The 13,337-nt window shown below is 33.8% G+C and overlaps 1 long non-coding RNA gene across 1 annotated transcript; it reads left to right on the forward strand.

The window, feature by feature from the left end:
* Positions 1–2,676: 2,676 nt before the first annotated feature.
* LOC103886211 lies at positions 2,677–12,814 on the forward strand. Its single transcript, XR_649679.4, has 2 exons — positions 2,677–3,919; positions 12,258–12,814. It is a non-coding gene; the product is annotated as an uncharacterized LOC103886211 (long non-coding RNA).
* Positions 12,815–13,337: the final 523 nt, after the last annotated feature.

Consider the following 13,337-nt stretch of genomic DNA (forward strand, 5'->3'; position numbering starts at 1 on the left):
ATGGTGGCGGGCACCTGTAGTCTCAGTTATTCAGGAGGCTGAGGCAGGAGAATGGTGTGAACCCAGGAGGCAGAACTTGCAGTGAGCCGAGATTGCACCACTGCACTCCAGCCTGGGTGACAGAGCAAGACTCCTTCTCAAAAAATAAAAATAAAATAAAAATAAAAATAAAAAAAACCTATCAGATCTTGTGAGGCATATTCACTATAATGAAAACAGCACAGGAAACACCCAGTCCCATAATTCAATTACCTCCTAGTGGGTTCCTACCACAACACATGGGAATTGTGGGAGTTACAATTCAAGATGCGATTTCGGTGGGGACATAGCAAAACCATATCAGAAGGTATGCAAATGACCAAAAAACATGTGAAAGAAATGCTCAACATCACTAATGATGAAGGAAATGTAAATCAAAAGCGTGATGCAATACCACCTTACTCCTGCAAGAATGGCCATAATCAAAAAATCAAAAAATAATAGATATTGGCATGTATGCACTGAAAAGGGAACACTTCTACACTGCTAGTGTGAATGTAAGCTAGTACAATCATTATGAAAACCAGGCTGGGTGTGGTGGCTCATGCCCGTAATTCCAGCACTTTGGGAGGCCGAGGCAGGCAGATCATGAGGTCAGGAGTTCGAGACCAGACTTGCCAACAAGGTGAAAACCCATCTCTACTAAAAAATACAAAAATTACCTGGGCGTGGTGGTGGGCACCTGTAATTTCAGCTACTCAGGAAGCTGAGGCAGGATAATTGTTTTAAGCCGGGAGGCAGAGATTGCAGTGAGCTGATATTGCACCACTGCACTCCAGCCCAGGCAACAGGGCGAGAAATAAAGAAAGAAAGAAAAGAAAGAAAGAAAGAGAAAGAAAAGAGAGAAAGAAAGAAAGAGAGAAAGAGAGAAATAGAGACAGAGAAAGAAAGAACGAACTAAAAGTAGAACAACCAGTTTTAGAAATTCCACTACTGCATATTTACCCAGAGAAAAAGAATTCATTCTATGAAAAAGATACTTGTACATGCATGTCTATAGCAGCACAGTTTTCATTTGCAAAAATATGGAACCAGCCTACATGTCCATCAATCCACGAGTGGATAAAGAAATTGTGGTGTATATCTAAGACAGAATACTACTCAGCCATAAAAAGGAAATAATTAATAGCATTTGCAGCAACCTGGATGGAACTGGAGACTATTATTTAAGTGAAGTAGCTTAGGAATGGAAATCCAAACATTGTATGCTCTCACTTATAAGTAGGAGCTAAACTATGAGGATACAAAGGCAGAAGAATGATACAATTGACCTTGGGGAATAGGGGGGAAAGGTGGAATGCAGGTGAGGAATAAAAGACTACAAATTGGCTTCAGTATAGATTGTTTGGGTGAGGAGTGCACCAAAATTTGATAAATCACCACTAGAGAACTTACTCATGTAATCAAATACCACCTGTTCTCCAAAAACCTATGAAAACTAAAAAAAAAAAAAAAAAAAAAATTCAAAAGGAAGCCATGGGCATAAAAAATTGTTTTTTAAGAATTGTTTTAAACTAGATAAGATAAAGCTAAAAGTTTAAACAAGTTGTGAAATGTTTGTAAAAAATTGTGTGAACATAATGTCTAAATTTAAAAGGGTATTTTTCTGTTTTTCCATAAATTGAACGTTGGAAAGAAAGCACAATAAGGTTTTGTTAAAGAACTGATTGGCTCTTTAATAAAATTTGTAAAGGGTATAAAAGGTTTATGAGAATCTCACCTTAGGGTCAAACTGATTAAGATTGAATCAGTTTTTCTATGAGGTTTTATTAAAACTTGCAGTTTACATTAATAGTAGACTAATGCAAGGGTGAAATTTGGCTTTCTCTCTTGAACAAGATTTTCATGTAATATTAAAAGATAATGAAAGATTTTTGTTTGCCTTTTGAATAAAATGCAGGGAAAAATGAGGGAAAGACAAGAGATAAATTGTTTACAAAGCTAAGTCCTTCCTCTATCAACAAATAAAGGTTTTTGCATTTTTACAATTTTTGAGTTGGCATTTTGGCTAAATGAATGACTTATGCAAATAGAACCTGGAATTCTACTTCATAATATCAAGTGTTATAAAATTTTAACATATTTGATAAACTTCCCAAAGTTAAATTTCAGCTTCAAAATTACATTTTCTGATCTTTACCTTTTAGATGCTACAGGGGGCCCAGGAAGCATCCAAAAGAGAGGTAAACAGCATCATCTGACATATGAAGTTACATGGGAAGCACTGTCAAAATAAAAAAGAAATAGGCTGGGCATGGTGGCTCATGCCTGTAATCCCAGCACTTTGGGAGGCCAAGGCGTTAAGATCACGAGGTGAGGAGATCGAGACCATCCTGACTAACACTGTGAAACCCCTTCTCTATGAAAAATACAAAAAAAATATTAGCCGGGCGTGGTGGCGGGCGCCTGTAGCCCCAGCTACTAAGGAGGCTGAGGCAGGAGAATGGCGTGAACATGGGAAGCGGAGCTTGCAGTGAGCCGAGATCGCACCACTGCACTCCAGCATGGGTGACAGAGCAAGACACTGTCTCAAAAAAAAAAAAAAAAAAAAAAAAAAAAAAAAGAAAAGAAAAGAAAAGAAAAAGAAATTATGTTTAACATTCTTTAGGTTATATTTTAGTGTATGTCATCAATATGTTCCAAAATTGTATGGGATTTCTAAAATTCTAATATGTTGAAGTATATGCTCTCAATCATTATGATGGTTATTAAGTTACTGTAAACCAGAGAAAAAATTAAATTTTCTTGTCAATTGTGTTCTTAACTATGGCTATTTAAAATCATTTCCACAGTTATAAAGCTAATTCACTTTCTGACAACTTCACACAGGTGGAAAAGTCCTAGAATATGGTTTAATTCAGTAGCTTCATGAAAGTATGGAAATGATCCTGAAAAGCACTCTTGAATACAGGTTTCTGGTAACTTGAGAATCATATTATTAGGGCTAGGTAAGAATTCCTGGAACTTTAATAAAAAAGACTGACTGGGTTATAAAATTGCTAACTGAAGTAGAACAAAAATTAATTGAATACCAAGAAAATACTTTGCCAGATTTCCATGCCAAATCAGCCAATACTGAAATTGTTTAGATATACAATCTGAATGAACTCCACAGCCTAAGTCAAATTACCTATGATAACCCATCAATTTACAGTGCTATTCCCCTAAATTGGAAAAACAGCTGGTATTCAATAGGGCATAAGTCCAATGTTAAGCATGGACTCATGGAGAACCAGGACGGCCACCTTGTCCCTCCTGAGTCCTTAAAGCTTTTGTTGAAAGTTCCACATTGCAAAACTCATCTTGGTACCGATAAAATGATGTAAATTAAATATATTGGTGTGGCAACATGTATTGCTAAAATAGTTTATGACCAATGTTCAGTTGTCACTAAACATTGCCAAAATGCGTATTTTGACAAACGACAAACCTGTAATTCTGGGAAAACAATAAAAACTTCAAGTACATTTGTCTACCTAATGGGCCATTTAAATATTTGTAGAGGGATTTCATTCAATTTTCATTTTCACTGCATTATTTTTTCAGTCATATAAAAGCTTTCCCATGCAAGAGGGCTGATGTTATAACACTAAATTATTATGCCACAGTGTATGTTCACCAGGTAAAGAAAACTTTTTATGATTTACTGAGGATAATCAACCCCTTCACAATCTAGAACCCAAAGATTGGATCTTCTAAGAACATCAGAGAAAGAATCTAGAACCTAAAGATTGGATCTTCTGAGAACATCCGAGAAAGATGGACCTTGCTATCCACACTGCAACAAAACTTTGTGATCTTGAACCTTAGGTTCATAATCTCACAAATGAAAAGACTCCCTCCACACTCTTGGAACTGTACACCAACTGAAACCCTTAAGGTAAAGTTAAGCAGGAAAATTTCTCCCCAGAAGAAAATGGCATTCTAGATGTAAACAGCTTTTCTCAAGATCACAGATCAAGACTTCTCTACTATCATAAGACTCTTATCTTTCAGTATTTGTCCCTCATGTATGCCTCTCTGAACAATAGAAATGAAAAAGTGGTCTGTTGTGTGCACTAAAGGGGTATACATTTTTTCATAAAGAATTTTGCAGCCAGCCTTAAACGTGGAGAACTTTAAACTTTGATAGATAAAGATGAAAGCCTAATGTAGGTAAGAATATTAACGGTTCATATGTTGCCTCATAATCAGTCAGAAACACAACACTGGTTCACGCCTCTTAACCTACATCATGGATTAAAGAGTACATTGCTAGAAGGCCTTCACTTTTCTAGAAGGCCATCATTTGCTAGGTCCTTTTTCCATAGTTCGGAGTAAAAGAAGCAATGATTGGAAATGTATCCCTCATGATAGGCTCTATAGCAGATTTTACTGTAAAAGCTATACTTAAACAACAGACTTTAAACTCTCTTGTAAATATTTTGCTAAATAGTAGAATTGCTCTAGATTACTTACTGGCTAAACAAAAATATCTGTGTAGCTGCTGGCACTTATGTCCTCCAGAGAAAACATTGGCTGTTATAGAGATACAGTTGTAGGGGATTAACAAAAAGACCACTTCGTTAAGCAAGTCAACTCTTTATCCAGTTTGTTCTTTGATGTATTTATTTGAGACGGTTTGGTTTATGGAGACCTTGGGTAAGTAGCATACTCTAACCTCTTGGTATTATCCTTCTGATAGTCATAATAATAGTCTCCCTGGTGTGCTGATTCTCTCAAAGGTTTTAAATGTTTGAATGCAGATATCTGTAGAATGTTAAACGGTCTTTCTTCAACTGGAATGACAAGAACTGAAAGAAATGTGTGACATGAGGACACTATAACCTATTAATGAGGTGCTGAGACTGGAAACCCAAAATGATGGTAACTGAGAGTGGCGCTAAGGCCCTAAATTTTGGTCATGCTCTCATCTAAGTGAGAACATGACCAAAAAGGGGGAATTGTTAGAACAAAATTATGAGAGGCCATTGTTTGGACTGAGCTCACACACTAAGCTCCAACAGACCAAACCACACTCAAATGAAGTTGCTCATGCTAAATGTGACACAATCAAACTAAGACTTTAAGGAAATACATAGATCCTAGAAGAGACTAGGTTCTCTTTTTCTTCTGTAATCAGGACATTTCAGCATAGAGATACCCTCTAGTTAGTCTTTGTTCCCTCCGTGCAAAACCCATTGTTCTACTGTTTCCCAGTGGGTTTCAAGATAAAGTAAGCACATTTAAGATTACAGTAACGACATGGATGTTTTATGTTTTGGTAAATCTCTCAAAATTGAGAAAATGGGCAAACGTGGGGAATTGTTAAATCTAGTTTAGCCTAAAGCTGGCTTCTTATGTAATTAAGTTCAGCCTAAAGGTTTTACTGTACATTATAAACTGTAACAAGTAGAGGTGTAAACCAACCCTAGTCCACAACTGTGCCAGTCATTGAGTTTTGGCCAATCAAATGTAGCCAACGCTTCAAAACATGCTCAAATAAGGCAAATGCTGAGCTGAAAAGAATCCAGTTGTTTCTATACCTCACTTGTGTTTCCTGTATGTCACTTTCCTTTTGCTGTCCATAAATCTTCTACCACGTGGCTGTGCTGGAGTCTCTCTGAAATTGCTGTGATTCTGGGGGCTGCCTGATTTGCAAATTGTGCATTGCTCAACTAAACTTATTTAAATTTAATTCAGCTGAATTTTTTTTTTTTAACACATCATAAAGATTCTCAATCAGGTGAGGTCAAGAGAACAATATGTTAACAAAGTTAAAATTTCAATATGGAGCTTAAATCTATCAAAAAGTACAAAATGGAAAACTTGACCTGAAAAACATAATAGCTGGACTAAAAAGATTATACAGGAGTTCAACAGCAGATTAGATCAAGCAGAAAATGGATTAGTGGGCTTGAATTCAAATCATTAGAAATTATCCAGTTAAAGGAGAAAACAAGAAAAAAATTAAAAAGTGTGAAGAAAACTTAACTTATCAGACACGATGAAGTAGAACAACATATTTACTATGAACATGCGAGAAGGAGGAGATAAAAGGGGGTATTAAGATTATTCAAGAAATAATGTCTGATAACTACCCAACACAGAAAAAAAGTTGGATATCAAAATACAGGGAACTCGATGGATCCCAAATAAGATGAACTCCCTAAAATTTATACTAAGCCGTATTTTAATCAAGTTATCAGAAGTCAAAGTAAAAGACAATTTTGAAAACAGCTGAGAAAAGCAACTTGGCACTTACAAAGCAAAATTCATAATACTATTAGTGGATTTCTCAGCAGAATTTACAGGTCAGAGGGAGTGAGATGAGATATTCAAAGTCCTGAAATTAAAAACAAGCAAGCAAGCAAATAAACACCTTTCAACTAAGAATGCTACACCAAAACAAAACAAACAAACAAACAAAACTCTCCAAAAGTCAAGGAGAGGTACATACTTTTGAAGACAAACAAAAGCTGTGGGAGTTCAATTTGAAATGATGCTAAGTAGCAATACAAAAGCATATAAAATTATAAAATTCACTAGTAAAGAGAAACATATAGATAAGTGCAGTATGTTATAACACATGATGGTAGGGGTTTAAATAACTTTTAATTTTAAAACTATAACTATTTAAAGTACGTAAACAGACACAAAATTTGAAAAGTTCTAAATCGTCACAGAAAACCAATGTTTTATTTAGTCACTTCAAAAGTAATAACATAATAAAAGTATAGGTTAATGATATGTGATTGGGGTTATTATCAGCTTAAAATAGACTATTAAAAACATTTTAGGCTAACATTATGGTAACTACAAAAAATTCCTAGAGTTTAAAAAAGACAAAGAAAAAAGAATAAAACTTTATGACCATTAAAAAAATCAAAAAATCAGGAAAGACGACAGCAAGTGAGAAAGAGAGGACCACAATAACTACAAGACAGAAAATAATTATCAAAATTGCAATAATGAGATTCCACCTATCAAAAATTGCTTTAAATGTAAATGAATAAAACTCAGCACTTAAAAGACTTAATGCAGCTCAAAGCGTAGAAAATCAAATCAAACTATAGGCTTTCTAGAAGAGATTCACTTTAGCTTTAAGGACACAGATAGGGAGAAAGTTAAGGAATGGAGTTAGATATTCCATGAAAATAATAACCAAAACAGAGCAGGAAGAGATATACTTTTATTTCTCAAATTAGGAATTAACTCAAAAATTATAACAAAAGACAAAGAAAGTCATTCTTTGATTAAAATGATGAAAGATACGATGAAAGTTTCAGTTCAACAGGAACATAAAACAATTATAAGCATATATGGACTAAACATCAGAGCACCAAAACATATAAAGCCATCATCTGCAAAACTTGAGGGAGAGTTAGACAGCAATATAATAATAGTAGGAGACTTCAACATTCCACTTACATTAATGGATAGAATATTCAGTCATAATATCCATGAGAAAACTGGATTTAAACAATATTATCAACCAAGTGAACTTAAAAAAATTTCTACAAACATTCCATGCAACAACATATTCTTCTGAAGTGCACATAAACTTTTCTTAATTTGTAGGTCATAAAAGAAGTCTTAACACATTAAAAAAATTAAAACCAGTCAAAGTATTATTATTGATCACAAGATGTTAAAACTAGAAATCAATGTCAGAAGCAGAGTGGGAAAATTTACAAATATGTGGAAAACACAAACAACAACCACTATGTCAAAGAAGAAATTCATAAGGTAATTAGAAATTACACTGAGATAAACAAAAATAAAAACACATTACATACTGTACTTAAGATAAAGCAAAGCAGTACTAAGAGACAAGTTTACTATGACAACACCACCGTTAAAAAAAAGGAAAGATCACAAGTACATAACTTCATACCTCAAGAAGATAGAAAAGAACAAGATAAGCCCAAAGTTAGCAAAAGGAAGGACATAACAGATTGAGCAGAAATAAATAAAACAGAAAATAGAAAACAAATCTAAAAAAATGGAACTAAGAGTTGACTTTTTGAAAAGATAAAGCCAACAAACTTTTAGCTGAAGTGATGAAGAAAACAGAGAGAAGACTTCAATAAATAAATTCAGAAATGAAAGAGGAAGTGATACAAGTGTGATGACACAGAAAGGAAACAGATCAAAAGAGATTACTATAATTAATTATGGATACTTAGAAGATATGGGTAAATTCCTAGCATCATAAGACCTACCAAGACTGAATCATAAAAAAGTAGAAAATCAGAAATGACCTATAACTAATAAGGGGATTTAATCAATCATCCAAACCTCCCAACAAAGAAAACTTTAGAACTAAATGGCTTCATGCAAGGTTAGTTCATCACAAAAATCAAATAATATGATTTATCATATTAATAGGATTATGAATAAAATGATCATGAGTTTTTAAATGATCGTATTTATGAAAGGATAATCACGACCATCTCAATAGGTAGAGAAAAGGCATTTGACAAAACTTAACACTTTTTCATAATAAAAACTGTCAGCAAACTAGGTATAAAAGGACATTAACTCAACAAAATAAAGGCCATAAATGAAAAGTCCACAACTAACATTATACTAATTAGTGAAAAACTGAAAGGTTTTTCTCTATTATCCAAAATAAGGCAAAGATGCCCATTATCATCACTTATATTAAAGATGGTACTCAAAGCCCTAGACGGAGCAATTAGTCAAGAAAGAAAAATAGAAGACATCCAAATCAGAAAGAAAGGAATAAAATTGTCTCATCTTTGCATACATTTTGTATATCAAGAAAACCCAACATAAGCCCCTACACACACACTGTTGTTGGAAGTAAAAAACAAATTGAGTAAAGTTGCAGGATGTAAAAGCAACAAACAAAATCACTTTTATTATTATACACTATTAATGAACTATCTAAAAATAAAATTTTAAAAAATCTTATTTATACCATAAAAAAATTAGGAATAAGTTAACCAAGAAAGTGAAAGACTTGTACACTAAAACTACAAAACATTGATGACAAAAATGTAAAAGACATAATAAAAGCAAACACATACCATGTTCATAGCTTGGAAGAATTAATTTTGTTAAAATGAACAATGCTAGAGTCATTACCCTTCCTGATTTAAAATCATATTACAAAGCTATCATAATCAAAACAGTATGATACTGGCATAAAAGCAGACATGTAGAGCAAAGGAACGGAATGGACAGCTCAGAAATTAACCTGTGCAAATAGGGTCAACTCATTGATTACACAATGAGGAAAGGGTGGTCTATTGTATAAGTGGTGTGGGGAAAACTATACATTCATATCAATATAGGGAATTGTATCATCATATTATACCATATAAAACCCAACTCCAATGATTAGACTTAAATATAAGACCTGAAACCATAAAACTCATAGAAGGAGACTTAGAGGAAAAAGCTTTGACATTTGTACCTGCAATGATTTTTTGAATATGACTAAAAGCATAGGCAACAAAAGCTGAAAAATTGACAGGCGGGACCACATGAAACTGAAAAACTTTTGCGAAGCAAAAAAAAAAAAAAAAGCAATTAGGGCAAAAAGACACTCTGTGAAAAAGAAAATATTTGCAAATCAGTATCTGATAAGGCATTGATATTCAAAACATGCCTGCAATGCAATATCACTTAAAGAAAATTTCACTTAAAAATAACTTCATTAGAATATGGGGATAGGACTTATTTAAATATTTCTCCAAACATAATATACAAATGATCAATAGGTAGACACAAAGGTACCCAGCGTATCTAATCATCAGGAAAATGCAAATCCACAATTTGATACGAAAACATACTTTGTTGGATGGCTATTATATAAAACAAAACAAAAAGATAACAAGTGTTTTTGAGACTAAAGATAAAAGAGGATCCTAGTGCACTATTGGTGGGAATGTAAGTTGCTACTGTCATTACGAAAATCAGTGTACAGGTTACCTTTAAAAATTAAAAATAGCAATCACACCTCTGGATCTATTTTCAAGGAAGTTGAAATTAGGATCTCAAAGAGATATCTGTATTCCGATGTAGAATTCAGCATTATTCCCAATAATCAAGTTATGTAAAGTACCTAAATTTCTTTCAGTGGTTGAATGAATAAAGAAATTGTGGCATATGCATACAATGGAACATTATTCAGCCTTAAAAATAAAAAAATAAAAATAACAAAAACATTTGTGACAACATGGATAGAGATGAAGGGTATCATGTTAAGAGAAATAAACCAGACACAGAAAGACAACTATTGTATGATTTCATTTTTATGTAGAATCGAAAATATTTAACTAATAGAAATTATAGAATGCTAGTTGCCAAGGATTGGTGAGAGACAGAATAGAGAAGTGATTATTAAAAGATACAAACTTCAAGCTATGCAAGATGAATAAATTCTGATATCCACTATATAGCACAGTACCTGTAGCTAACAGTACTCTAATGTATACTTGAAATTGCTGGTCAGGTGCAGTGGCTCACGCCTGCAATCCCAGTACTTTGAGAGGTCGAGGCGGGCAGATCACGAGGTCAGGAGATTGAGACCATTCTGGCTAACATGGTGAAACCCCGTCTCTACTAAAAAAAAAAAAAAAAAAAAATACACAAAATTAGTCGGGTGTGGGGGTGGGCACCTGTAGTCCCAGTTACTCTGGAGGCTGAGGCAGGAGAATGGCTAGAACTTGGGAGGCGGAGCTTGCAGTTAGTCGAGATCGCGCCAATATACTCCCTCTGAGCAACAGAGTGAGACTCCGCCTCAAAAAAAGAAAGAAGGAAGGAAGGAAGGAAGGAAGGAAGGAAGGAAGGAAGGAAGGAAGGAAGGAAAGAAAGAAAGAAAGAAAGAAAGAAAGAAAGAAAGAAAGAAAGAAAGAAAGAAAGAAAGAAAGAAAGAAAGAAAGAAAGAGAGAAAGAGAAATTGCTTAGAGGATAGACCCTATGCTAAGTGATTTTACTGAAAAAAAAAAAAAAAAAGGAAGAGAATAAAAAAACATAAAATAAAACAAAACAATAATAGTAAAGGAGGCAGGAGGAAACTTTGGGAGGTGACAGACATGTATATGACCATGATGGTGATAATGATTTCATGGTTCTATTTATCCCCAAATTCATCAAGAAATATTCATCAAATATGTAGAGCTTTTCACTTGTCAATCATATCTAAAAATTTTGATATTTCTAACATTGTAATAACCATGCTTATTCCATGCTAAGAACACAATATTTAATTATTTCAATCCCCCTGTGAACTAGGGGTTCTGTCTATTTTACAGATTTAAAAAGTTAGGCACAATGCCCAAACTGGTGAAGGAGGCAATTTGAACTCAGGTAGTCTGACTTCTGAGAGACAGATTTAAACTATTTCATACATTACTACACACACTGTAACTAAGTTATGCCCTTAATTGTAGGCCAAAATTCCAAAATAAGATAAAAAAAATGAAAAGGTAAACAATTATAAAAGGAGAGTGAGGTAACGTTTTCAGCAGGATTCTAAATTTATTTATCCATTCATTGATTGTTTTTAGTCTGATTTAAGGAAGAAGATTCCCTGATTAAATAGGCTAGGAATAGTAAGAATAAAGAAAGTAGACAAAGGTTTACCTCTCTTTCTATAATCTATCTTGCATTCTCCTAAAGAAACCTTAAGGAAAAGGAATTTATTCTCTGGTTTAAAGCAAGTTTTTATTACCTCTCTCCCCTTCTCCTGAAATCCAGGATGAAGAAAGCAGTTTTTGTAGTTTGTGTCTTGACCACAGGCTTTTTTCATCACCCTTAGAAAAGAAGACTGCAATGACAGGTTCAATAAAACAGAAACCAGAAGATCGGGTTCAAATACTCTCATGAGAATAAAATTTAATCTCTTCACTCCTTTTTCTCATACAGAAAATGGACATGTTTGTACTTACTTTTCAAAACTATTATGAAAATTGAATAAAAAAACATATTTAAAGCACTCTGCACAGAATTGTTGCTCAACGTTGTTAAGAATAGAGTTTTATTTGCTTTGTCCTCTCCCTACTATAGAATCTCTTAAATTTTGCTTGCGTTCTAGACCCAGAGCTGCCACATACTAGTTTTGTGTCATACAGCACATTTTAAGATCTCAGTCACCTCTTATTTATTTTATCTATGAAATTTGGAACAAAAATATTGGCCTTGCTTGCCTTAAGTCGTATTTCTTTTTCTTTCTTTCTTTCTTTCTTTCTTTTTTTTTCTTTCAGATCAAAAGAAACTGCGTCTGTGGAGTTGAAGAAGAAATCAATTTTTCAGCCATAAATGAGCATGCTAATAAAGACTTTGGAATTTTTATTTATGGGAAAATGCTTTACATGCATTCTCATTGAGGCATATGAGATTTTTAAGTTTAATTTTTTTCTTGCTCCTGCCTCAAACCCACCAAAGACTTCTCATTGACGTTAGAATGAAGATTAAGCTCTGTAACAGAAACGTGTGGTCCCTGCTGATGTCTTGAGCCTCATCTGAAACTCTACTCTTTCTCGAAAACAGTCATCTTCTTTCAGTGTTTTTTGTATGCTATTAAGTTCCTTCCAATTTCAAATTCTTTGCTTCTGCTAAGAATCTCTTTCCTTTTCCTCTTCTTTTCCTGGTCTTCAAATCTCACCTTGAAAGTCACTTCCTCTAGAAAGAATTCTCTATCCTCCCCCACAGTCCTCTCTCCACTTAGATCAATTGCCATGTCATCCACACTCGATTCTTATTCATTACATTGTCTTTCATAGTATTTGTTTCTATTAAATTTAAATCCTTATTTGTATAATTACATGTTAATGTCTATTCTCTTGAAAGGCTATAAGTCTTTTTCGCTACTGTATCTTTAGTCTCAGGTACAGACATGGAACATATGATTTGCTCAATTTGTGTGTAATGAATGAATAAAGAAGGACATTTTTACAAATGATAAAGGTAAGAACTGGAGAAATTAGGTAATGCACCAAAACTCAAACAGATCACCTGTGGCAAAGCCAGCTTCTGCGTCTGAGTTTATCTGATGCTAAGGTTTCTACTAAACATTTTATTTTTTGATTGTGAGAATAATTGATTTCTTGGACAAGTTTAATGTTGGTATTATTGAGACAAGTATAAAATAGAGAACCTCACAGTCTGACAAAAGTGAAGCTATACCTGCATGATTGCACTGTTGAGAATTCACTATGGCCTAGACAAAGGGTAGGTATAGTCACTGTTACATGTAACTTATCTCTTTGCAGAACTGTTTTGAAATCATTTCAGATCAAAAGTTGGCTACATATCTATATAGATAAACCAAATATCTTATTAAT

The sequence above is a fragment of the Papio anubis genome, chromosome 7 (genome assembly GCF_008728515.1).
Source record: "Papio anubis isolate 15944 chromosome 7, Panubis1.0, whole genome shotgun sequence".
NCBI lineage: Eukaryota > Metazoa > Chordata > Mammalia > Primates > Cercopithecidae > Papio > Papio anubis.